This window comes from Grus americana, chromosome 2, assembly GCF_028858705.1.
Source record: "Grus americana isolate bGruAme1 chromosome 2, bGruAme1.mat, whole genome shotgun sequence".
Classification (NCBI taxonomy): Eukaryota; Metazoa; Chordata; class Aves; order Gruiformes; family Gruidae; genus Grus; species Grus americana.
Window position 1 is genome coordinate 84,195,979 of NC_072853.1, and position 24,770 is coordinate 84,220,748.

At 40.2% G+C, this 24,770-nt stretch overlaps 1 protein-coding gene across 5 annotated transcripts in view; it reads right to left on the reverse strand.

Annotated features, from left to right (window-relative positions):
• CDH18 (cadherin 18) overlaps window positions 1–24,770 on the reverse strand; it is a 581,148-nt gene that overhangs the window by 273,664 nt on the left and 282,714 nt on the right. For 3 of the 5 annotated variants that reach the window (XM_054817518.1, XM_054817516.1, XM_054817513.1), the window contains exon 1: window positions 1,273–1,427. The exons of 1 other annotated variant lie outside the window; for it this stretch is intronic. The gene's annotated coding sequence lies outside the window, so the exon portion shown is untranslated. Of the gene's footprint in view, window positions 1–1,272; window positions 1,428–1,723; window positions 1,860–24,770 lie in introns of those variants that run through there. One more of the 5 variants, XM_054817514.1, reaches the window with a different exon arrangement.

Sequence of the window (24,770 nt, forward strand, 5' to 3'; positions counted from 1 at the left end):
CAGTGTTTTCACACAACTGTCTATGATTGACTGCAGCACAGAAGTAAAGCTTTGGAAATGTGGAAGCTATGCTTAGTATCTTGGAATGAAAAATAAAATCTGTACCTTGAACAGAGACAGTGATTTTATCATCCGTGCTAACTTAAGCATTAATTTTACCTGAGTTTTCCATTGTATTTCTTTTGATCATGAAAAACTAATGGGGCATTGATGCTCATGAAATTGGATTTATCCCAAACCCTAATCTGAAAGATGAACTACATTAAAATATAAGAAATGTTCATACTGCTTTACAGAGACCCACTCAGAGAAATACATACAGGCGTGTATATTTGGCACATTTCATTGGCTTCTGCACCCTGTCCTTCTTGTATCTTGTCACTCGTGTACACAAACCAGACTCTTTCTTTCACAGGCACACACAGACATACACAGAGAGAGGTTCAGGACTACCTTGTTTTCAAAGACAGACATTAGTGAAGACATCCTGAGGAACTCCTTGCTTGCAAAACCACTCAGTTCCAGACCACTGCCAGCGCAATATGAACTAAAGGCACAGAGTAGTTTTTGTTCATTAAGAAGGATACCATGGGGGTGGGCTAGGAGGAAATTAAGAGAGGATTCATTTCTGGCCGTGCATTATTTACAGTGCCCTTCACACGAAGTAAAGTTGGGTCACTGCTTAAGCTTTAACAAGCTGCTAAAGGTAAATCTGCAAAAGGTGTTTTTATTGCTGCGATTTCAATTTTCAGTTATCAGACAATATTACAGACACGGGGGGGGGGGGGGAACCACCAAACCTGAAACTGCTATTCAAACATCAAGCTTAATGTTCTTCGCATACAGTTTCACATGGCGTGCTTTCTGTATAGAAAGGCTCACATATGTGAGTTGAGCTAAAGAATCTGCCTCCCATCACCATTAAAATGCATCTGCACATTATTCCCATAAGTTAAGCAGCAGAACCGTAGGTATTACGAACACGGTCACACACAAACACACACGCAGAGCGCCGCTACCTTTCTATGCCTGTATTTTGCAGGTCCCTTTGTAACTGCCTCGGATAAGCGAACGCGATTCTACACCACCACAAGGGTAAGGCTTACGTATCAGCGGTAACTTTAAGACAGACAAATTACAGGTTGTGGACCCACTGCGATAGCATTACTGCACAAAATATTTTGCACTGCTTCGAAGGCTGTGTTAGCAGCACCACTGTCCAGACATATCCATGTTGCCACATATTAAAGTGTCATTTTATTTAAGCCTTACCTTGGCTGACTTGCCCTAACTGGTGACAAGGCACTTTAATTTATAAGAAGCAAATGGGGACTTTTCGCAGTGCTGGCGGCACAGCTGCTCGCCGTCCTCAGAGAGGCACCCGGCCCCGGCTCTGCGTCCCTCGGAGCCCTCAGCCCCGCGCCGCCGCTCCTGCAGCGCCGGCAGCCCGGGCGATTGGCTGCGCCGCCCGCCCGCCCCCGCTCCCGCTCCCCGCCCGCCTCGCCTCGCCTCCCCGCCCGCCCCCGTCCTTCTCCCCTCCCCGCCTTGTTTTCCCCTTCTCCAGCACTTCGGGGCCGCACGCAGTCTCCTGCGCGCAATGGCAGACCCCGGCCAGCGCCGGCACTCGGGAGGAAGCGCGATTCGTCCGTCCGTAGATCCATCCTTCCATCCATCCATCCATCCATCCATCCATCCATCCTTCCATCCATGCATGCATACATACCGACATCACCGGTGCGTACGGGCACGGGCACGGGCACAGGCACATCTTTGTCCGGCAACTGCGCGGCTGAGAAACCCCCCTTCTTTCGTGCTAGAGCTCCTGAAGGAGGACGGCTCCGGCGCGGCGACAGCGAGCCCCTAAATTCGGTGCCGGGAAGGGGGGCCGGGGGACGAGAGGGCTGGGCTGTCGGGTGGGGTGGGAGTGCAGGGACGGGGCGCACCGCCGAAAGCGGGCGGTACGGCACTGGTGTGGCAAGCCGGCGATAAATTTTCCTATTTCTGTGCAAAGTCGTCACAGCCTGCTAAACATTCAACTGCCGGCTCATTCATCAGCCATCTACATGGTCCGACGGTGGCTGCAAGATTCAGATTGAACGATGCCCTTTAATACCTCCTTCCAGTCCTGCTGGGGCACAGGAGGTTTCACATTGGCCACCCCTCGCCTTCCAGATCAGCCCCACTCCTTTAAAGATTTCCTGCCCTTTAACACCCCTATCTTCATATTACTACACCATGAACTCTAAGTCGGTGGATAATTTATGTCCTTTCAGGCTGGTCTGGATCAAGGCAGGTTGGCTGATGCAAAAGTCATTCAAAAATCTGGACCTCGTATAACATCTTTACTCCAAATACACCTGATTTGGAATTAAGATTAATGACATTCTCCTGATTCAGGGTTTCAGTAATGGAGCAATCGTGTCAGACTCTGCTTATCCAACCTGCTAAGGCAATGTATGAAAAATGTAATTAACATATAAGTGAAAGCCCTGGCACATACCCTACTGGCACAGAGGAACCTTGCTTCTCGCCAGCAGGACGTGTGCCCTGGAGTGAGCCATGAAACGAGAGTGTGCTCCAGTCCCAAAGCCCAGGCAGGAAACAGCAGGACAGAAGAAGAGAAAGCTACGGGTTACCAGTATTATCAGTCAGAAGCAGCACCCAAAGTATAAATGATAGGCATCCCATGTATAAATAATCTAGATTGGAAAAGGAGAGCTGAAAAGAGTAATTCTATAATTTAAAATAACTGGAAGGGAAGCTGTTACACCAGATTAGATGGAAAGAACAACACTGCTCACTGAAATCACTTAAATCAAAGTCAGGATAAAATCCAGTGCTGGATTTTGAGAACTTTTCAAACAAAATCACTCTGAGCTGCTCAGCGATATACGTTAAAAATGATTTTGCAAGCAGGGTAGGGAACTGAAGGCAAGAAGCAGCTAGTTGTTTGAATTTGGGAGATGTAAACTCTTGGAGGGAATGAAATAGAAGCTGTTTCAATTTGCTATTTATACGTCCTCTGGCTTGCAACTGCAGCACATATGAATCAATGCTTTAATACACAGTCTTCGGAATGTTCTCTCTCATGCAACTTCTGTTAGGTTTTGCATAGCTCCAGATTCAGATCTCGTGATCTGGGGGATGGGCTGCTTTTATCCAGATGCTTTCACTATTTTACTGCACTATGGGAGAAGAAAATTTCAAATCTCCTTGTCAGGGAGGTAGTTACGTTAGTAACGTGGAGGGAAAAAAGGAATTAAAAAACACCCCTTCCCTTTCATTCTCTGAAGCTCCACACAATTTCACATGAAAAAGAATTCATGCCGAGCCACCGTCCAAAGATGCCCTTCTCACTGCTTAAAGTGAAACAGGCAAAACATGGGGTTACCTTTCAGCTTATCAACCATTGGATGAAATGCTGCTTAGGTGTAGCAACCTGAGGATATAGCTGAAAACAAAACAAAAAAAAATTTAAAGTCTTTTTTTCAGAAATTTTCAGTGAATAAGGCAGAATTATGAATATTCACCAGATACTCAGAGCATAAGTCATCAACTCATTTGTTTCTGCAATAAGAAGTATGACAAGCAGAGGGAAGTCTTGATGCTCCAGAAAAGCATTTAAAAGGTGAAAATCTACAGAATTCTTTCTTCTTTTTTATATATATATAAAATAAACACATGCATACACATTCATATCTACATATATCAGAGACTTTTCTCAGGCTGGAGCAAAGACTATCAGTGTAAAGAGATTATAACCAGTATTGCAGGTTAATTTGATATAAAATGGTCAAAGATTTTCTTAACAATTCAAAATTATGCCATTTCAAGGAAAAAGCTGACAGTTTGAAAAAATTAGTGTCAATGAACTCTGACTTTTATGCCTACATTTTAAGACTAAATACTGAGATTTGATGTTATTGATGTTAGGTTGATCCCTTCATCAGTTTGAATGTTAAAAATCTAAATTTGTCATGGGGATAAAAAGCCTCATGAAAAGAACCTCAAAATGAAATTATTGTCTGGGACTGCAGCAGTATTGCCAAAGGAATTTCAGGAAAATTTGGGTATAACCTTTGGAATCATTCTGTGCATAGGGTTTACCTCGGGAGTCCAGCAGACTTACACAATTCTAGCAGTATATCAAAACACAGAACTTTGCTGATCGCATTCAGAAAGCTCCCTTCCGAGACTTGAGAGCTTGTAACAATGATTACAGGGAGGGGGGGACAGGTAAAGAAAGGGCTTTTTTTGTACCTTCTAACTTGAAGACTTGTTATATGTTTAAGAGCAATACTGAAAAAGGGGTGGACTAGTAATGAAGGAGCATATATAGCTGTACCAAATAGTAACTAACTTTCTACAAATTTAAAAAAGAAGTTGTTCTTTTGCTGCTGATGAAATTCTCTTTGTTAGATAACAGCTCCAGTTAATCACTTATATGCCCACAAAACCAGTCTCTCTCTGTTGGCGCTTAATATGCTAAACATGTATTGATCATCTTGCAGGTAACTGCTAGAGAACTGATCATTCAGCTAACAGTCAACCAGTTATAAAAAGACTAAGTGGTTCATTATGTGTTGGGTTTGCATGGCAAGGTTTTGGTAGCCGGGGGGGGGGCTACAGGGGTGGCTTCTGTGAGAAGCTGCCAGAAGCTTCCCCTGTGTCTGACAGAGCCAATGCCAGCCGGCTCTAAGATGGACCCACCAATGGCCAAGGCCAAGCCCATCAGCGCCTCTGTGACAACATATTTAAGAAGGAAAAAAAAACAGTTAGAGGGAGCTTTTGCAGCTGGAGAGAGGAGTGAGAAGATGTAAGAAACTCTGCAGACACCAAGGTCAGTGCAGAAGGAGGGGCAGGAGGTGCTCCAGGCGCTGGAGCAGAGATCCCCCTGCAGCCCGTGGTGAAGGCCATGGTGAAGCAGGCTGTCCCCCTGCAGCCCATGGAGGCAGGATGAGGGGGTATAGCGATTCCACCTGCAGCCCGTGGAGGACCCCACACCGGAGCAGGTGGAGGCACCTGAAGGAGGCTGTGGCCCTGTGGGAAGCCCACGCTGGAGCAAGCTCCTGGCAGGACCTGTGGCCCCGTGGAGAGAGGAGCCCACGCCAGGGCAGGTTTGCTGGCAGGACTTGTGACCCCGTGGGGGACCCACGCTGGAGCAGTTTGCTCCTGAAGGTCTGCACCCCGTGAGAGGGACTCCATGCTGGAGCAGGGGAACGATGAGAGGAGTCCTCCCCCTGAGGATGAAGAAGCAGCAGAAACACCGTGAGATGAACTGACTGTAACCCCCATTCCCCGTCCCCCTGTGCCGCTGAGCAGGGAGGAGTTTGAAGCTGGGAGTGAAGTTGAGCCCGGGAAGATGGGAGGGGTGGGGGGAGGTGTTTTAAGAGTTGATTTTATTTCTCATTCCTCTACTCTGTTTTGCCTAGTAATAAATTAGATGAATTTCCTCTCTCAGTTCAGTCTGTTTTGCTTGTGACGATAATTAGTGAGTGATCTCTCCCTGTCCTTATCTCGACCCACAAGCATTTCGTTACACTTTTTCTCCCCTGTTTAGTGAATGAGGGCAGTGACAGAGTGGCTCTGCTGGGCACCTGGCCCCCAGCCAGTGTCAGCCCACCATGCATTAATACATAAAGTAATGAAGAATCCAAGTCATTTATAGATTACAATTTTCTGTACCCTAGATTCATTAGGAATGACTAAGATCATCTTGTGATAAGGACGTGGCCAAGTTCAGTCCGGCTCTTCCTTGTTCTTAGGCACGTGCACTCTAATAGCTGCAGTTGAAGGAGATGAGCACAGTCGCAGCCAGGAACTACTGCTCACACGCTGAGAACGATTGTACTGGGATGGGGCTTTGGGTAACCTGGTCTAGTGGAGGGTGTCCCTGCCCATGGCAGGGGGGTTGGAACTAGATGGTCTTTGAGGTCCCTTCCAACCCAAACTGTTCTGTGATTCTGTGATTTTTCATGTTCTTGTTCAAAAGCACTAGGGAATGTCCCAGTTACCCCCACCCCCAGCAGCAACTTTCCAGTCTTACAAACAAATTACGAACCGCTTCCCTTTTTCCTAGAGTGAAAGGGTGAAAAAAAGTATTCTACCATCGTATGCCACCAATTTCACAAAGAATGAAAAAAAGCAACACCACCTCTGAAAACAAATAGCAGTTAACATTGGCCGTGTAACTGCTTGTGTATTCTTTCTTTTTCTAAAAAACTAGATTAAATCATTATTTTTGTTCTCACCTGCAGTGCATAAGAACCAGTCCCAGCAATATGCCTGAGAACACTGAAACTCCTTCCAATCATTATTTCTCTTCTGATTTGATAAACATTTTTTATTTACACAGTTATTAATAAATATTCGTACACCTACTAATACAAGCAGAAATTAATTTTCTGAAAAGTTTGTATGTGACCTACTAATGACAGTTCTTTAGAAACTATAATCTGAAAATATTTCAATAAGTGCAATTAACCATTGGTCCTAAAGACTTTGCAAGTAATATATGTCAAGTAAGATATAAAAACAATGTACATTGTTTGATGATGCATCACAATCAGACATAATTGATTCACCATATCACTGCTATTTCTATGCAGAAGACAACCTAAAAGTACTAAACATAAAAATACAAAAATAATTCTGAAATCAAATGCATTCAAAATATTGTTGCTTGTCTATCTTTAGATTTCTAAGAGAAAATAATTCCAAAATTGATCATAGCAGTCAAAATTTTCATTTTTATCCAAGCAACATTTTCTTACACAAAATGGTGGGACAGAAATTATTAACTCTGTCTAGTGGATGAACACACAACTAAGCCATCTTCATGTTCTTGATGAAGACTCTCTGCAGTGTTCCCAGATCATGCCTACTGTATATTGTATTTATTTTTTTTTTAAATTTGATAATGTGCACAGATATTCAGAGGGAATAGGATTAAGACAATTCATTTTGCATATGGTCTCTCTGAATACTCTTTAAGCCATGTATTTCCTCTAAAAAATTAAAATAGTCAATTAGAAAAAATAAATTTTTAATACAGGTTAGCAACTTCTACACAATACTAATCGCAGAGGGAATGGCAACGCTGCTGATACTGCCTTGGCTCCTTCTACACTAAGCATCACTGGAGTATTCTCTAATAAAACAACAACAGCTGTTCCTAGATATATGATGCCAATAACAGTTGCCAGTCACAGAAAACTTGTGATAATATAGTCATTTGCCTTTAGTATTCCATGAAATGACAGGTAAAACATACTGACAGGACTTGGAGAAAACAACATAATACCTGGCATTTTGCTACCTGTTACCATAAAACTCTGAGCTAATCAGTCCTCCTCCAAATGCAGGAAAGCACGGAAAATATATAAAGGGCAACAAAAGAATAACACGGTGTTTCAGTCTCTGCATCACAACACCAAGGGAAAGACAAGAAAGACAACTCGGCTAAAGGCAATGAAGTGATTGACTCATACATCAGTAAATCTTTCTGCCCATCCTGTGGAATTTAACACTAGCATATATAATAGACACCATTCAGTCAAGAAACTTGTTTAATTGGGATGTTTCCTAGGAAACCAATACAACCCTGCAACTGTATGTAATGCAGTGACCACTGCAAAATGGGATGCTTCCTGGTAACTGTATAAGGTTCTTCTTTGAAAGGTCACGGAGAGCAGGAGAGGTGCCTGAGGACTGGAGGAAGGCCAGTGTCACTCCGGTCTTCAAAAAGGGAAGAAGGAGGACCTGGGAAACTACGGGCCAGTCAGCCTCACCTCCATCCCTGGAAAGGATCCAGGATACCTGGGTGAAGAGACAGAATGTACCCTCAGCAAGTCTGCTGATGATATAAAACTGGGAGGCATGGCTGATACACCAGAAGGCAAGTGTAGGGTCCTGCACCTAGGGAGGAATAACCCCAAGCACCAGTACAGGTTAGGGGTTGACCTGCTGGGAAGCAGCTCTGCAGAGAAGGACATGGGAGTCCTGGTGGATAACAAGCTCTCCATGAGCCAGCAGTGTGCCCTTGTGGTCAAGGTAGCCAATGGTATCCTGGGGGGCATGAAGAAGAGCATGGCCAGCAGGTGGAGGGAGGTTATCCTCCCCCTCTACTCTGCCCTGGTGAGTCCACATCTGGAGTTCTGTGTCCAGTTCCGGGCTCCCCAGTACCAGAAAGACAGGGAACTACTGGAGAGAGTCCAGCAGAGATGATTAAGGGACTTGAGTATCTCTCTTGTGAGGAAAGGCTGAGAGAGCTGGGTCTGTTTAGCCTGGAGAAGAGAAGACTGAGAGAGGATCTCATCAACGCTTCTAAATATCTAAAGGGCGGGTGTCAAGGGGCTGGGGCCAGACTCTTTTCAGTGGTGCCCAGCAACAGGACAAGGGGCAACGGGCACAAACTGGAACACAGGAAGTTCCATCTCAACATGAGGAAAAACTTCTTTACTTTGAGGGTGACAGAGCACTGGACCAGGGTGCCCAGAGAGGTTGTGGAGTCTTCTTCTCTGGAGATACTCAAAACCCGCGTGGACGTGATCCTGTGCAACCTGCTCTAGGTGATCCTGCAGGGGGGCTGGACTGGATGATCTCCAGAGCTCCCTTCCAACCCCCACCATTCTGTGATTCTGTGATTTACATGCAGTAGGCAGCATTTTTGTAAATTTAAACCTGGTAAGGAAACTATCCTTGTGTTTCTGAAACTAATATAGGCAAAAATAATGTTGGGGTTTTTTTTCATTAATAGGCTGATACTGAATCCTCACAGGTCAAGGTTCTCTCTGGATTGTTGCAAATAGTTATTTAGATACTCTATATATCAGCCAATTACGAAGATGTCTGATTTCAAATTATGAACATTATATTTGGTGGAATTTGATGGCTCTTAGAGCTGGTAATGAGATACAGCCACATTCTTCACTGTACCAGGAGCTTTAATAAATTTTTGCTTAGAGGTAGGTAAATACTAATAGGCAAAAGCTCCTGGGACATTCTAAAGACAGGTTTTCCTAATATCATCCTAGAGGACATTATTTCTGGGGCATATTATGTACTTTTTATCTTTACTAAGATAAAGAAATTGCTTCTTTTACACTCAACATTTAGTAGGCTAACAGCAGATGAAAAAAGAGAACTCTAAAATGTTACAAGATGATGATGAGATTTCTATTGAAGTGAGAATATCCTTTCCATTGAAATCATAATGCTGAAACACGCTGAAGCTATGTTAAGGAGAAACTGGGTAATTTTTGATGTAGAATCGTCCCTGGGACTTAGGTGTCCTTCATGCCTCCCCTGTACTATTTCTGCATATGCAACTAGCTATTTTTTTTTCCACTTGTTGGCAATATGAGGATGTGCCCAGATATTGGTTTGCTCCTTGCAAAAATCTAGAGGATCAACAACTTTAAAATGTAAAATACCTTTCACAGAATCACTAAGTTACTGAGGTCAGAAGGGACCTCTAGAAATTGTCTAGTCCAACCAACTCCTACTCAGAGCAGGGTCAACTGCTTCAGGTTGCTCAGGGCTGTGTCCAGTCAGACTCTGAATATCTCCAAGGATGGAGACTCCACCACCTGAATAACTTGTTCCAATGTTTGATAACCCTCAAAATGAAAAAATTTTCTTCTTATGTTAAAATATAAAATACGTACTCAATGCTTCATGCCCTGTCAGTGGGCACCATGGAGAAGACTCTGGCTTCCTCTTCTTTACCTCCCTTCATCGTGTATTTGTACATATTGATAAGACCACCCCAGAGCCCTCTCTTCTCCAGGCCAAACAGGGCTAGCTTTCTGCTCCGCCTGATATGATGGATGCTCTGATCCCTTAATGATCTCCATGGCCCTTTGCTGGGCTTGCTCCAGTATGTGCACATGTGTCTTCTCCTGGGGAGCTGACAGCTGGACTCAGCACTCCATATGAGTCTCACCAGGGCTGAGACAATGGATAACCTCCTTTGACCTGCTGGTGATGCTCTTCCTAATGCAGCCCAGGATGCTGTTGGCCTTCTTTGCTGCAAGGGGACAAATTTTCACTATATTTAAAGTAGTTATGATTTGTAATTATCTTGAGCACTAACATAGGATCAAAGTTGAATTTTGAAAATTACTGAACTATTTAGCGGAGATCTTAGTTGATGAGTCACCCATGGCTTGTGGGACAACTGTATTTAGTAGAGGATTGTAGAGTCAGTTAATATCTAATGCCAGTGCTTCCATTAACTGGATTAACCTAGTTTCTGATTGCAGCAGGAAAAAAAGATAAATCTGAATAGATTCTGAAAAAGGAAGAAACTGAGAGAAAGTGAAAACAAGGATAAACTTCTTAGTCACTTCCAAATTCTGCAAGCTTAGATTGACAGCATTTTCATTTAGAACTGTCAAACAAGAAATCAAGGTTAAAGAACATACAGCGTAGTCCACAGGGGCAGCCTTAATGCACTGTAGCTGATGGGGATTCTCCCCCACCAAGGGCTACTGTGTAGGCACAGCGTCCTTCCTATTCTGTAGTGCCAGGCCTGGTGCTGGTGTGTCCTGGTCTGATGTGCTTAGTGCAAGTGGGAAATGGTAAGATTTTACTGGAGGTTTTAAAATTCCAGTGGAGATAAATGTCAGATATCACCAAGGTAAAAGCCCTGCCCCCATGCCGCGCCCCCACCACCACCACCTTGTACACCTCTAGCCTGCCAATAAGACAGCTAAAGAAATGGAAACAACAGTCAAGAAACAAATTAACTCTTATTCTCCTTGTTTTTCCTTGAAGAAACAGTCCATTTCCACCAGCCAACTACATGATCCCATTTAGGAAATGTTATGACTGCCATTTATTTAGATTTTTTCAAAAACAACAACTAGTGGAATGCTTCTCAGGATGTGCTTTTCTTCTGCCATTTACTTATTACTGCTCACTAGAATGCTTTAGAATTAATAAAAATGAAGAATATCACTAGTATGATCTGTTCCATAGGCCAAATAAGCAACAAGAAATAACGTCATGCTAGATGGTGACAAACAATGAAGCAGAGACATATGTTTGCTCTGTTCCCCAAGCATAAACAGAACACAGAGCTTCCCTGACTAATAAATTTACTTTCATTTTAATTAAAACAGAACATTTAGTTACATTTCCTCTGTTCTGTCAAAGAATTAAACAGATAAATGGCTAGCAGGGGAAAAAATGACAACATTTTCTTTAGTGCCCCAATTGTAAACATAATCGATTACTACCCATCTGTTCACTAAAGGTGGAGGAAATACACATCATATAAAGCCTTATTCTCATAAAAAGACTTGCTAGAGTACTTTGCTTTTGATCCCATATCTTCCAAAATACAAGAAGTTTTTCACAAAGTAGAATCTGTCAGTTCTCTTTTAGTATAACATTAGATAAACTATTTTTATTGTTTTATTCCTCTGATTCTTTCTACCATTAAATCAAAACTACTGAAGAGTGACTCCCTCTGAGGAAACAATCATGATGGCAACTCCATAGACTCTAACCAAGAAAGAACAATTAAATTACAGAGTCATGTGCAAGACAAGACAAAAGACTCCACTCACTCTCTCTGGTAGTAAACCTAATGACTGAGGTCTGATTAATGCATATGGTCCAGGAAGGTACTAGTTTTGCTCTAAGGAATTCAATAAATGGATTATCAGCCACTTCCCTTGGTAGTTTATACCACTAGTTAATGGATCCTGTATTTGGTAATCTTCATTTACTGACTTTCAGTAATTTTTAAGAAAATCTGTTCAATCTACTGATAAAATGTCCCATCTTTCTGACTGCTCATTCTTTCAAACTTGTTGGAGGTATGTAGGTAAACTGAAGAAATACAAAACGGGACAGGATGCATCCAGCAGTGTTGAGTGGAGTGACTGCCATCACTGGGGAGATACTCCCTGCTAGCTATTAAACAAGCAGAGGAATTCCCCAGCAACTGAAAAATGGCAAACCATGTCCATCTTCCAAAAAAAGTAAGAAGGAAGATCCACAGAAATACAAAGCTTGTCAGCCTTACCTCAATCCCTACAAAATTTCTAGAGCAAATCCTCCCCAAAAAGATTTCCTGGCTCATGAACAGCAATAACCTGATTTGCAATAGCAAGTATGGATTTACCAAGAGCAAATCCTGCCTGACCAGCTTGTCTTCTATGATAAAACAACCAGATGTAGACCAACAGAGCAGTACAGATATCTTTCCGTGACTTTAGCAAGGCTTTTGACACAGTCTCCCACAGTATCCTCATAGCCAAATTAAGAATTTATGGGTTGGACGGACCACAAGGTAGTGGAAGCCTGACTGGACAGTAAGACTCTGGGAACTATGTTTCTCAAGAGTCAATATTGGTCCAGATACATTTTAGCATCTTTGTCAACAACATGAACAGTAGTTGACAGATGATACCACATTGAAGAGAGTGGTTAATGCACTGTAGGGATGGAATGACATTCAGAGGAACTCGAACAAGCCGGGGCATGGCCACTGAGGTGGTTTGGATGATGGAAGACCTGATATACACAGATCGGCTGCGTGGGCTGGGTCTGTTTGGCCTGGAGAAGAGAGAGGAGATGCAGTAGGGATCTAATCGCAGTCTGCCAGTACCAGAAAGGGAACGGTAGAAGAAGAAGAGACAGAGCCAGGCTCTCCTGGGAGATGCTCAGCAACAGGATGGGACAGTGGTCACAAGTGGCAATAAAGGAAACTCCTATTGGACATAAGGAGGCAGCTTTTTACAGGGAGCAAGGTTAAGCACTGGGACAGGTTGCTCAGAGACATACTACAGTATGATTTTCAAAAGATTTTCAGATTTTCAAAGCTCAACTGGCAAAAGTCCTACGCAATGCAATTTAATTTTGAAGTAAGACACACCTTGAGGAGGGCTTTCAATCTGAATTTTTCTTTGAATCTGCAAAAGTAAGCTAGATATCTTAAAAACAGACCAGTGCTTTCTTTTGCCTTTCCTATACTGACAATAATAAAAATATTTTCCAAGTATTGCACCTGCAATACCTTTGCATTCAAGAGAGACAGACAGTGAAGCAGTCAGTCTCTTATTTCTCATGTGGTAAGAAATTCTATTCTCAGTTGGCCATGCTGAAGACCATCAAGTCAAATTCTTGGCTCTATAGGATCAGCAATGAGAAAAGGAAAAAAAAAAATCAGAAACTTGCATTTATTACTAGAAGGACCAGACATAGCTATATGCATGCAGAGAACAGATCTACATGATAAGAAAAGTACTGGGTTTACAAATGTTACTTTTTGGTGTAGCAGAAAAGCATGATCTAAACCTGTAACAATATTTAAAATTAAGATTGATAAGGATGAATTAACCAGTTGATCTTTAAATAATAGAAAAACATTTCTTTAAAACAGAAATATTTAACAGCATGTTTTCCAAAGCTAAAAGTTTATTTAGTATTTCCTTCCAGTCCTTTGTAATATAGGGCTATAGATTACTGATACTTTTTCATTCTTCTAAATGCTTCAATAAAAGTGGACGTTCATTGCTGTAAATGTATAGTGTATAGTATGCATATATTTACACATCTAACATTTCAGTGCTGGTATTTTAATACTTGGGGTATGTGGACTTCTATGTTCAGATGATTCAAGTTAATACTAGTTGATATTAATTTCATTTAATATTAATTTGATTTTGACCTTACTTGCATGCTACATTGTACCACATCTAAAAATATTTTGATCGGTGGCATTTAATGGAATCAGTACATCATCATAGCCTAAATGAATAGGCAAAAATTGATCTCCAGCATTGTCCTGTTCTGTCCCAATGCAATACCAGTATTAATAAACAGACATTATTAAATTCCAACACAGACATTATTAAATTTAGGGGTTTATTTCCATGGCCAAGACCTAAGTGCTTTAATATACCTTTTAATTAATAATGTATTTTCTAATTTTGTTGCTTGTACTGTAGTGCATGTTTTTTAACCCTATCCATTGTAAAAGGTTCCTAAGTATCACCACAGTTGGAAAATATACCACTCTCTAGCTAACTTTGCAGTTATTAACATGCTTCTGTTACTTTTATGGAAATATAAGTCCAAAGAGCCTGTTATAGAATATACATTTTCAGAAATAGTTAGGGGACAACTCAGGCTTTTCTGTCTGGAAACAGCAGAAAGATTTCTCTAAAATTCTCATACTGATAAGGAGAAGGAAGAAGGACCCAGAAGCAGAAACACTGCTTGAGAGCAGCTGCCTTCCAAGGCTGTCCAACCTCTTTCCCAAGCCTCGAGGGGGAGGCTGTAGGATGCGCTAGGTGCAGCACCCAGCTGCACTGGGGTGATCGCGAGGGGCACTGCAAGCCTGAGGGCAGCAGCCTGACCAGGACTCACACAAACCGCTAGCTCTGCATGCGTTACACCAGCTGCCACAGCCTAACACAAGCGAAAGAAGCTTGAAGACCTATAACCCATGTCGAGGGCTCATACTTGCAACACAATCATCTGATACACAGAACTTTCCTTCTTCTTTTTTTCCTCCCCCCCCGCCCCTCATCACACCACTACCTCCTGTGGGTAGGGTTTGCTCCAAGATGTGTTTGTTACCATGCGCAAAATCTCTTAAGAAACGCTTGCTGGGTTAGATTTGCTCAGTGAGCCAAGCAGCACAACAGGACAGGGAAACATGGAGCCCATCTCCGAAGGGTAAGCAATCACTGGGGACAGCTCTGGGGGGAACATAACAGAAGGCAAAGCTGTCTGGCTTTCAGAGCAGCAAAGGCCAGCTTCAGAACTGACAGATAGCGTGGCTTTAAACTGCTGATAGCACTAATAAGCATTCAGATAAATGGATGAATTCCAAAGTATGGCAGAAGTCTACAGTCAACTTAAAAAGCCTTGGTAGAACTTCGACAAGAGTTAGGAGAGGGAATCTGAACATTTCTTGCAACAAATGTCTCATTTCTTTCATTACATTCTTTGCTCAGACAAAACCAGTGATATACAATGCAATAAATCTGTAGATAAAACCAAACATTAGTGCCATGTACAGGTAAGAGAACTATTTTATTAGTAAAGTTACAGTCATTTAACTATTTAGAGCATCTTAAATGCAACTAAAGCATAGCAGTAACTGCATAGTAATCACACATAGACAGAAAAATCTGTAAATGGAAAAAAACACTGAATAGTTTTAAAAAATGTATTTGTTTTTTTAAAAAAAATATAATCACAGTAATACCTGAAAAACAGGCTTCCTTCTTAGTTATACTCAAGACAAATGTTAGTTTTATTCTGTAGCAGAAAGCAAGCCAATCATCTATAAACTGCAGTTGGTTCTGGTTTTGAATTTGCAATCTCCTTATCTATCTTCTATCTTTACTGTTGTATTGTTATAATGTCTTGTATGTTACATGGCTTATCAAAACAGTATCCCATGTCTTCATTGCTGATACTATCTTGCAAGTTATCTAAAAACTTTATAGAATAGACCAAACTATGAAAAACCTGGGTGAGAAATTATGTTTGTTGATGCATAGTATGTCAAAAATTAGGACTATTAAATTGATGACTCATGTCAGTCTACTGTGATTAAAAATTGTTGATTGACTTGTAAAATGGACAGTTTCAGAATACCAGGGAAATATCAATAAGCAGCAGTCACGACTGATTATTTTTAGAGATTGAAATCTCATTAATGCCTCAGAGATACCATCATTTTTTGTGCACATTGAATTGACATCCCATTTGGCTCTTAGGTAAACCCAAAACATTTCTTGAAAGAAATTTCTGGCTTACCTTAAAATAGAGAAAATGACTTTATACATGGTGCAGATTTCAACATATTTTAAGCACTACTGTCTTTTCAGCTAGCACATTTTCTGTGAAGAGTAACATGTTGAACTAATGTTTTGAGTGAGAGGCTCTAGAGACAGAATGATCAAAATACTCTTAATTGACAATGTTTAAAAGAACAAAAACATACCGGAATGATTACAGAGATTGCACTCCTGGCTTGCCTGATAAGTTGGATATAACTGCCAATACAGAAGCTGAAAAATAGAAAAGCTTAGTCAGTGTCAAAGATATCATCGTCAAAATTTAAGACACCCTCCTCCCATGTTTCATAGCTGCCAGCTGAAAGATGCACGAACATCAACATATGCCCTTTTGCTCTTTCTTATAGAGGCAGTCTGAGGATAAACTCTCTGAAAGCAGTTTATTTCTTTCCTCTGATTAATGAAGAAGGCAAAACACACTGTAAAAACTCCAGTTATGGAATTCTTATTACTGTATTATCTGTAGCTTCATTATCACCCTTTCCATCTTTCCCTCTTCCACCCTCGCTGGAATTCTTTGGTTTCTCAGAGTATCAGAGTATCTTTGGTATCTCATGTACTCCATTGCTTAATAGCAAATGTGAGCTTCAATATCAAATTGTTTAATGGAGCATGTGGGCATAATTTTTATCACTTTTTAGAGTTTTTTGTTTTGTTTTGGCAATAGAACAAATTTCTTTACATTCCACTGATTTCAATTCCATCATGCACTAGAAAAGAGACATGTACTTTTACAAGTTGATGCTTTATGCAGTTTTACTTTATGTGATCATAATACCAGATTAGTCCCTGGATTCTGCAAAGACTCATATGTATGGCCTAATTATTCTACAGTGAACAGCTTCCATGATTACAGTGGGCACAATTGGGTCTCCATGTGCTTGCAGGATCTTTAAAATATTACTGCTGATCTGCTTGTAATAATACACTTTTAGGACATTTATACAGGCCAGATTTTACAAATGTTATCACATACTTCAACTTTCGGAAACATAGTACTATTTCTTAATTAATTAAAATACTGTTTTCATATTTAGTAGGAATTACTTGTGACAAAAATAAAAGTTTTTTGGAATATGTGTATTTCCTACAATGTTAAGAGAATAATTAATACACTCTCCAGCAGCAAACTGAAGATCATTTAGCAGTGAATACTAGAGATATAAAAAAAAATATTTTTTGTTAAATGTTTGACAAACTCAAGATCAAGTCCTGTAAGGTATTACACTGAGGAGCCCCGTAGCACGTTCAAATCTCCATTAACTTCACTGAAGCTACAGTAAGCAAGAGTTCACCAACTCTACTTCACAACCAAGATTTAAGTCATCTGCTTTAAACTGTGTCAACATGATTAATTACATAAAGAACTCATTAGTGGGACCTTTTAAAAATACAGAGATAAATGGAATGCGAATTGGGATTTAAGTTCTGCTACTGTTAACAAATTTCACTACTGTTTCAACACATCATTTACAAATTTACATTACAGTCGATGGCCATCTAGCAGTTGGATCACTACAGAAAGATGGCAATTTGCTAGCAGATTAAAGACAGACAAAACAACACTTATGTCTTCAGCATACAATTTGGATGTAAAATACTCCTACTGTGGAGATTTATTTCCTGTGTGTGAAAAGTATTACAATGTTCTGCATGTTCTAGGAGTAAACAACCATCAGTCAATGTAGCTCTGCAAGGATATATATGTATATATCTGACTGCTGAATCAAGAAAAACACACCTGGGGACCACAGCATGCTAAAAAGAAGATGTTTAGGTACCCTCACAGAAGTGACTCACTGAAAGAACTTCAGGTAACTTTTCTGTGTCTCTGTCAAAGGATCTTATGCAATATAAAATATTTTGGTTTTTTCCATCCTAAAATTTAAGCTCAAACTACTGGTTTGAGCTTCTTACTACCTTCTCTGGTTTTCTTTCATATAACCAGAGAAAACATTTTTAGAATTCTCCCTCTGCAATTTCCCCATCTTTCAAGTCCCTCATATTGTGAGATTGCCCATAACATACAAAAAAGTCCCTTTTGGGAAACCACAGTAAACCTCTCCATCTCTCAGGATTTCCTATTTTTTTTATTCCTGTCTCATTTCTAGGGTTGAAACAGAGATCCTGTGATATATTTGTATTTTATTCCCTTGAAAAATTATCTCATTAAATTCCCTAGCCTTTCTTATAATGTCTTTTTTTTTTTTTTGACAGAAATAGTAAAACCTTATTTTTAAGCCTTTTTGTCTGCCACTACCTCTTGCAGAACAGTAGTGTACTCCATATGCCCTTACCATTAGAATTTCATCTATATCTTTCAGTTTTTATGCTTTTAATAGGTGTTAAATAAAGTTAGGATCAGATTTTTCAGGTATTAGTTTTATTCGTACTATATCCTCTCTATTTTCATTGTCACTTTAAAATGATTTGATTTTTTTTTCTATATCATTATTTTTCATTCTTTCCTGTTTGCTTTTCCCCCCTTTGTTCTCAGTATGGGAAACGAAAATTTCAAAATATTTACCAGTTTTGGCTGTGGCCATTTCTTTTGTTTGCTCTCACATTTTTAAATTCACATAATTTCTTACAACACATTTGTATTGCTGGTACATTTTTTACCCATTTTTTTCCTGCCTGAGTTGAGGCTGCTACAACATTATCTTATTCCTTGGAGATCAAGAAAAGACCTCTTTTTGCTATAAGAGCTGTCTTGGAATAAAATTCATATTTTGAGCTTCTTACACATGATCTTCCTTTTCAAAGGAATGGGTAGATTAAAAAGTTAAAAGAAAAAGGTTCTGTCCCTTTTTCCTCTTTGTAATTTTGGCTTCAAAAAAATTATTGCTGAATACCAAGGTTCTTTAAAGTTGCCTATACTGAAGAGGGGAAAAATGTGATTGACAACTTTATTCCTCAAACACAATGGCCCTTTCTACCACCACAGTAGAGCAGATTCTCTGTGGTCTGTGCAGAGCTTTCCTGAGAATTGATGGGGACCATAAAGTGCACTACTACTTTCATTACATTGCACTTCAAATGCGAGATGTATTTCTTCAGCCACATCTTCTCTAATACAAACATAAACCTAAATTTACTTGTGCATTTCTACACAAAGTAGTATATCACACACATGCTTGCAAGATAACGAGTGACAAAACAGCAAGAAAAACTGCTCTTTTTGGCATAAGTGCAGGCTAATACAAACATAAACGCTTGTGAAATTGGTTTAGGGCTACTGGTCTTTGGAAAATGTTCTAACCACTTCCCTATCAGAAAGGCACAGAAAAATTTCCATTAATTCAAAAAACATCAAAAAAAAATTTTCAAGGGAAATAATTAATTAATGAGGCAGGAATTATATATATTTGTTTTGAAGGAAGGGAAGAAAATTAGTTTAGGATGATCTAAAGAGATAGAAACAGATTTAGTCATCCCATATGAAACATTCTCTAAAAAAATCCAGAAAAACAAAGATCCCAGCCCCCTCAAACATTGTTTTATGGTTTCCATTGCAACTGAGCCTGACTGACCACTTAGGCTTCAGTATCTGTTGCCCACTTTACACAGATATAACAAATAGGATAAAAGGTTTGCAATATAACAAACCTTTCCAATTTAGATGGCATAACTGAAGCGTGTGACCTTTGATACTGTGGCTTACCCTGTTCTTCAAATGAAAGCATGCAAATCAGATGGTTTGGGGTACTTATTACCTTTTCTCTCCAGAGTATAATACTGAAGTTCATTGCTTGAAATAAATGGGATTTAACTATTTTTTTAAATTCTTTATTGAATATGCAATTAAACATTTATATTTTTTTTAACATGCAAGGGGAAAAATCAGAAAAGGAAAAGAAAAGGCATCTACAAGAAATTTCTTTATCAAAATGAGTGTTAATTCACAACTAGTTATTCACATTAGGAGCTAGGTGAAACAGCTAAATGATACAGTGATCAATAAGATGATACAGTTGTATTTTTATAAGTAGATCCCCTTTACCATGCTTCCAAAGCACTGGAGCCCAAGGTTATCTTATCAATGTATGTAAATACCTGAAGGGAGGTGACAAAGAGGACTGAGCCAGTCTCTTTTCAGCGGTGCCCAGTGGCAGGACCAGAGGCAATGGGCACAAACTGGAACACAGCAGGTTCCCCCTGAACACCAGTAAACACTTTGTTACTGTGAGGGTGACCGAGCACTGGCACAGGTTGCCCCAGAGAGGTTGTGGGGTCTCCCTTCTTGGAGTATTCAAAAGCCATCTGGACATGATCCTGGGCAACCAGGTCTAGGTGTCCCTGCTTGAGCAGGGGGGTTGGACCAGATGACCTTCAGAGGTCCCTGCCAACTTCAACCATTCCGTGATTCTGAGATTCTGTTCCTTTGATCTACAACACATTATTTCTCTTTGTCACAAAAATGATCCACTCTAATCAGTTTTAATGTTCTATTTATTTAATGAATTTCAGTCATCAGCACATTAAAGACTATCCTCTTCCAGGACAGTCCTGTGTGTCACGTGTCTCCCCTGCCCTCCCTTGTTCTGATGCTATCTTCCCTTTTTCCCCGAATATGTGAGGCAAAAACTTCAGCAAGTATTCCACTGGGTACTGGTAACCACTACCACTTCCTAACACTCCTCAACTCTTAGGTTTTTCACCACATTTGCACATCACTGCTCCTATCCAGACTTCATTTGGGTTTTTTTGGGTTTTTTTTTTCTCCTCTCCATTTCCAGAAGTGCTAACCCATCAGTTTCCCTGTAAAATGACACTTCCTTCTCTCTTTCTTCTCAGGTCATTTGAACATAATAGGAAATTTAATCAAATTAGTGTACCAGTTCCCATACTCTAGGTGAAATGCCTATTTTTTATTAATGTTATTTTACAGTGGGTATCTGTCCAGATTTCTTGCATGCACTATTAAGTAATGCACTATTTAACCGCACAGGGGCAAGGAGGGCACAGACAAACAAGGCGCTTCCTTAAAGCCTGGGAAAGTGAAGCATAAGCTTGAACCTGAATGTTAGAGGTGAAACCCTAATTGTGAGCTTATTCTCCTTATTCACCCCTCTTCCCTACTGACCTGATATTAAGAAACTCCAGCAAAAGGTTCCAAGAAAGAGATATGCTCTCACAGTTTCAGTTTTGTTTCAAGGTATTTCCCAGTCTGTCTTCTCAGGACTGTTACTGACTCCCTTGTACCAAACTGCCAGTGAAGTTGTCAATTACATTTCAATCTTTAAATATAATCCACGGTCTTTTTCATACTTTTTGTATCCAATTTTATTAATTTTAAATATTTTAAATATAGTAGCTCTATGACTGTGACAGAACAAGGACAGTACACAAACAGTAAACTTATACAAGACATAGGATGGAAAGTTAAAAAGGGATCGGTAATTCACAAAATCTCCAATTGCAAACATTCCCTCTCATCCAGCTCTTGAACAATTCACAGGTTGTGAATTTCACACAATCTGAAAGGAAACGTGAAATAAAGCACTGGTTCTTTAGGAAAGCTACCCTGTCTTCTAACAGATGGTTAAAATACTTTAACAAGTACAAAGGCCTTACGGTGGATAAAGCACAGAAAAGCAAAAGGAACACAGAGATTTTTGGGCACTAGAGAAGTCAACTGTATTCCATATTTTCATGATGCTCCTGCAATGACTAAAGGTGGAAAAGCTGACACCCATGGGCTCAAGCTAGTAAACAAAAGCACAATGGGAAAAATAAACAAATTATAACTATTACAAACAGACAATGAAATGCACGTGACTTGCATACCCTGAGCACGCTATGCTGCTTTGTAGATCTGCATTGTCACAATCCAATAGGAACCATTAGATCTCCTAATGTGACCTGCTGTAAACTACAGGCCAGTGAACGTAGGACAAAGCACATGCGACCGAACTCCTGTAAAACAGAGCAGAAAAGGGGAGAGCCCTGGGCTCTGCCAGGAGCTTGAGAAGTTCATGGCAGAGGCAATTGATCAGATATGCTTGGGCGACCCACGAGGGCAATCCATATTCTGGGCTGAAGAACAGAGCTATTTATCACTCCCTCAAGGCTCCTTACACAAGATGAGGTGAAATAAAATTATCTTCACTTTCTAGCTGTAAATCTGCTTATTAGTGTGATGCTGGCTGTATAAGTCAGATACATAAATAGAGGATTTTCCATGCCACTTCAGAGTACTGGACCAACCTTATTCCATGCTGCATATTCAGTCCAAGATAAATCAGAGAGAGTCTTGGGGAAAATGTGTCCATGCTCTGAAAAAATGCCTTTCTTTAGTTGTACTTTGGAAACTAATCCTCCTTGAACCCAAAAAATAACTGGTTAATGGCATGGAGCCTTCACATGTAATTATGATGTTCTTATCTAATGAGAGCTGGAAGTGTTTTGATGAGCATGTGTAGGTAGAATGGAGTGATCCTGTTTTCACCTGGGCTTTTGAAGAATTATTAAGGTAACTCAGATATTGAGAGGTTCTAAGGCTAGAAGGAAAAACAACTACCCAACCCAACCAACTACACCATTCAATCTGAAAAGCTTTTTTTTTTTTTTTTTTTTTTGGGTGGGGGCAGGAGGGGGAGGGAAAAAACGGGAAAACAAAACAAAACAAAAAACCCCACCAAAACCAACAAAACACAGAAAAACTGAATTAAAACTTCTATTTTTGAAATATACTTCATCTTTATGGTAGCAATATGCTTTCTGTTCTTCCTATCTTTATTAATTAAGCTTCATTAACTATCCCGACAGCTAGAATGCAGATGTTAGTAAAATGGTAATTTTTGAAAACTTTCAATCAAAGAACATTGTTACACTTTTGTCACCAAGGCTGAAAAAATCTGCAATTTTCAGCTATCTTGTCTAGTGATACTGTACCTATATCTAAAGATCATGCTGGAATAAATTGAACTCTTCAACTCTCATTTCAGAAGACTTACTTTTCTCATCTTGAATAATTCTTTTGCCTTCTTTTTAGAAGTACTGTGTAGCTCTCCTCACATATTTTTGGAAATAAAACCATCTGAGATATACACAGTATTTTAATAGTGTCCTTTCTATGTGTGCACAGACATAACATCACTTTCTATTCTTTAATTTGGTCCCATTCCTAAACGTTCAAGGGCAAATTCAGTCTTTTTTGCCATAGGAGGGTACTGAAAATTCTTTTAAAGGCAATTTTCTGTGATGATTCATTAGCAATTTCCTGAAAGAGTATTATCAGAAAAAGGTCTGCCATCATAAGGGAACACTGGATCATAAAAGAACTCAATTTTGCAGTATGGAATTTCTTACTGATGAATTGTTCTACTTTCATTAGAAGATAGATTAGAGGATAACTCTACAAGCTGTGTCTTGCCTTCCTCCTAATTTACTATATAACCAATATATATTTCATCTGCATACTGTCCCAGTATTTGTTTGACCTGAAAACTACCAATACAAGACTACAAACAAACCTTAATTATTTAGACTTCTAATTCTGCTAGTTTTGGCTGAGATAGAGTTAATTTTCTTCCTAGTAGCTAGTATGGGGCTGTGTTTTGGATTTGTGCTGAAAACAGAGTTGCTAACACAGGGATGTTTTCGTTACTGCTGAGCAGTGCTCACACAGAGCCAAGGCCTTTGCTGCTCCTCACACCACCCCACCAGCGAGGGGGCTGGGGGTGCACAAGGAGTTGGGAGGGGACACAGCCGGGACAGCTGACCCTAACTGACCAAAGGGATATTCCATATCGTATGATGTCATACTCCGCAATAAAAAGCTGGGGGAAGAAGAAGGATGAGGAGGACATTTGGAGTGATGGCGTTGTTTGTCTTCCCAAGTCACTGTTAACATGTGATGGAGCCCTGCTGTCCTGGAGATGGCTGAACACCTGCCTGCCCATGGGAAGTGGTGAATGAATTCCTTGTCTTGCTTTGCCTGCGTGGCTTTTGCTATTGAACTGCCTTTATCTCAACCCACGAGTTTTCTCACTTTTATCCTTCTGATTTTCTCCCCCATCCTGCAGGGGGGATGTGGGGGGCGCAGGGGGAAGACTGAGCAAGTGGCTGCACAGTGTTTAGTTGCCAGCTCAGGTTAAACCACAACACTAATAAAAGTTATAAAGTTGCCTTGATTCTTGGGTAGATTTTTTCTTTCCCCTCAGGTAGTCCTGAAGTCACCCCTTTAATGGAAAGCGTCTACTATTTCATTTTTTGAATCTGCCTAATATGAAACAATAACTCTAAATAAAACAAGGTTGCTTGAAACACAATATTCCTGGTAAAGCAAATAATTTAGAGAATTTGAGTATGCTGTCTCAACTCACACGCATATATTAATTAGACGTTTGAGATGGTTAGCAGAAAGTCTGCCTTATGAAGACTCAATTCCATACAACTGTGGTGGGTTCACACAAATTACATACAGCATTTTCTAAACTGTAGTATGACACATAAATGTTTTCCTGGGATTCGCATCAGGCTATCTAGTCCATACAGTCTTTAGCTCTTTTTATACTCTCCTATCTTTTACTTTTAAGTATCCAGTACTGTTAAAAAAAATAATACTAGCAGTTTAACAACATTCAAAACACTCTTGAAAGACATGTCATCTCAAGTTTCTCATGGGCTCCTGTTCTGTGTACCTTTAATTTTAGCTGGTATTATTTCATGTCCTCCTTCATTACAGATGAAACATTTCAGTCATGTAAGAGAAGGCCTGTGCTTCTTTTCGCATGTTTCTGCCTAAACGAATGAACAAGGGGAATAGCCTACATCTGACCGCTCAGTCTACATAACAATTATGGAATCAGAGCAGACTCTGGGTTTCCCTTGTTTTGTCCAGTGTCACTGTAGTAAAGCAAAATTTAATCTTGGCCTTAGGGCAGGGAACAAGACCGGCTGTCAGTACAGAGATGAACTAACCATTTCTAAGTG